Source organism: Meriones unguiculatus, chromosome 11 (genome assembly GCF_030254825.1).
Source record: "Meriones unguiculatus strain TT.TT164.6M chromosome 11, Bangor_MerUng_6.1, whole genome shotgun sequence".
NCBI classification, from domain to species: domain Eukaryota; kingdom Metazoa; phylum Chordata; class Mammalia; order Rodentia; family Muridae; genus Meriones; species Meriones unguiculatus.
Genome location: NC_083359.1, coordinates 53583552 through 53586708, shown reverse-complemented (window position 1 = coordinate 53586708; position 3157 = coordinate 53583552).

The window sequence follows — 3157 nt, the reverse complement described above, 5'->3', positions numbered from 1 at the left end:
CTTCTCATTCCTGTCTGGGATGGAAAAAATACAATTAGACACACATGTAACACTACACCTCAGTCAAAAAGGAATCTTTCTTTTTAAAATATTATTTGTTTATTGATTGATTAATTGATTGAGAGACAGAGAGAGAGGACAGATGTCTTCAGAGGCTATAGGCCTTGGATCCCTTGGAGCAAGAGTTATAGGCAGTTCTGAGCAGTTCAGAGCCAACTGATATGGGTGCTAGGAACTGAACTGTGGTCCTCTAAAAGAGCAACAAGTGTTCTTAACCATTGAGTCATTTCTCCAGCCCCTAAAGAGCTGTCTTCCTTATATACTTGAATATATGTATATATATTTCTGTATACAACACTCACACACGCCAACTGCACACAAACACAAACACATTCCTTAACAGCTTAAACATTATCAATTACACAAGTACACATGCTTGCTCTGTTCCTTAGATTTTTTTAATAAATCATTTCAGGGCATGCTTAGAGCACTAAGTCAAGGCAAACAATCATTTCCAACATTTTGTTATCACCCTTAAAGTAACTATTTGTTTTACTAGGCTGGAAACTCTGGCTCCACCCTCTGGCTCCCTGTCCCCAGAATTAGCACAATTTGCATTCCACAATATTTGTTCAGGACTTCACTATTGAAACAGGGAGCACACCCCAGAGTACAGATTTCTCCTGGCGGTGGTCCAGCCAGAGCCCGTCAGAATGGTTAGCTGGCCACTGGGCTGAGAGAACAGAGGGAAAGATCAAGGAGTGGCCAGCTAATATATATTCTCAAGTACAAGGCTCTGTTATTTGTTGTGTGAAATCTTGTCAGGGCTGAAACATACAGTGCAGGACAACTGCAAAAGTCAACACCTGTTTCAACAAGGCCAAGAGTTCACAACTGAGTTTTGAAATGTCAGTGCATACATTTATTTTAGGATGCTGTTTGCAAAGCTTCAGAATTCTAAGAAGGGAACAGCACAAGAGAACATGAGCAAAAAATCAAGAGATCTCATTTCCTGTTTAAAACTCAGATGGTTACTGCCACCCGTTGCAGTGGACACTGATCACAGACTGACGCAGAGGCAGCGGACTGTTGATGGGGACCAATTGATTAACACAACAGCTGTAAATGAGCCAGAGAGCCAGCTCGCTCAACATTGGGAAACACTGCCCTCTACTGGCAGAGGGCAACCGCTTTAAAGTCAAGCGGATTGTTTTTAATAACCATCTTTGACACAAGGTCTATTTTGTATTACTGATGTGCAGGAACTTGTTATGTAGACTGGGTTGGTCTCAAACATAGAGATCAACTTGCTTCTGCCCCCGAAGTGCTGACATTTTAAGGCAAGTGACATTATGCTTGGCCCCCAATAACCATCTTTAGACATAATCCTGCCCTTCTGTTAAATCTGTAATTCTCTTTTAAAAATTTATTCAATATTCTGCTTGCATATATGCCTGCACTCCAGAAGAGGGCACAAAATCTCATCTGGGAATTGAACTCAGGACCTCTTGAAGAGCAACCAGTGCTCTTGAGCTCTGAGCCATCTCTCCAGACCCAAATAATTTATTTTTAGTTTGCCTAGATGTGTAAGGCAGTCAGAGTCTCTGGAACAGGAGTTACAGACAGCTGTGAGCTGTCATGTGTGTGCTGGGAATTGAACCTGTGTCCTCTGGAGGAGCAACCATTGCTCTTAACCACTGAGCCATCTCTCTAGCCCCCTGTATTGGTTCAAGTGTTTGAGGTATGCAGAGATACTGAAGAAAGCAAAGGAAGGGCTAAAGATGAAGCTTTAGGGTGGAGCCCTTGCTTATGTGCAAGGCCCTATGTTTAATTCCCAGCACTGTTGGGGTGGTAGGGTTGGGAGAAGGCAGGAAAGTTTCAAAGTTTTCAATGTGGTATGACATCTGTATGTCCCCTATACACAAAGCCTCAACTTATTTGAATGCCTTTGTTTTCTGGTTATGTCTAAAGATGGTTAAGGACCAGGGATGATGGCACAGCATCAGAAAATGAGCATGAGCCCAGGTATGCCACTAGCTCAGTGCTGGGAAACACTGCCCTGTACTGGCAGAGGGCAGCTGCTGCAAAGTCAAGCTGGTTGTTATTCAATAGCCATCTTTGAGACAGGGTCTATTATGTAGCTCTGGATGTCCAGGAACTTGCCCTCTTCTGACCTCAGCAGGCATCAGGCATGAATATGGTCCACAGCCACACACACAGGCAAAACATTCATATGCATAAAATATAATAGATAAATTTTAAAAATATATCCTACTGAAACCAGTATTAACCTGGCATATACAACTCCATTAATAATATTAAGTTTGATGGACATGGTGGTACATTTTAGTCCAAGCATTCAGATAGTAGAGGCAGGTGGATCTTTGTGAGTTCAAGGCTATCCTGGCCTACATAGTAACTTCTGGGACAGCCAGGGCTATATACAGATCCCATCTTTAAATAAATATACATATATATATATATATACATACATATATACACACACACTCATACATACATATTATCACCGCAAAGATACAAGAACAGTATTACAATAAATGTGTGGCTATTTCAGCAAGCAAATAAAAAAAGTTGTTGGTGGGGATTACCAAATAGCTAGTCTCAGTTCAGTTCTGAAGAGGGATCATACAGCATGTTTCCCCATGTAAGCAATAACATACTACAAGACCAGACTGCAGTCCTTTACCTTTCAGAAAGGTAAAGAAAAATCTTTAGAAAGTGATTCTGACGTCAGAGCTGGTCTGGTATTGTGTCTGTCACAAGATGGCTTAGTGTAGCTCTAGGGTATTTGACAATGAATGGAAATGTGTCCTGTGAGCATTGAAAGCACAAGTTTCATTATACATCTGGTTGTTGAACTTGAATTGCAGACAAGGGATCCTAACATACCCAATCCCTCTCCATCAAAAATTAGTCAACCTACTGTCACTTAATTCAATGTTCCTAAACACTAACTTCTGGGTCAAGATACGTGTTCCTTTTTTTAACACAGGTTGTCACTGATAAGTTTCTAAACAATTTGGGAAACAGCTGTCCACCCTTCAAGTCAGATTAGCAGTGATGGACCAAGGTAACTGCTATACAAGAGTCAGTGTATCTGTTATGAATGTCCCAAGAAGCACACAGAGCACACATC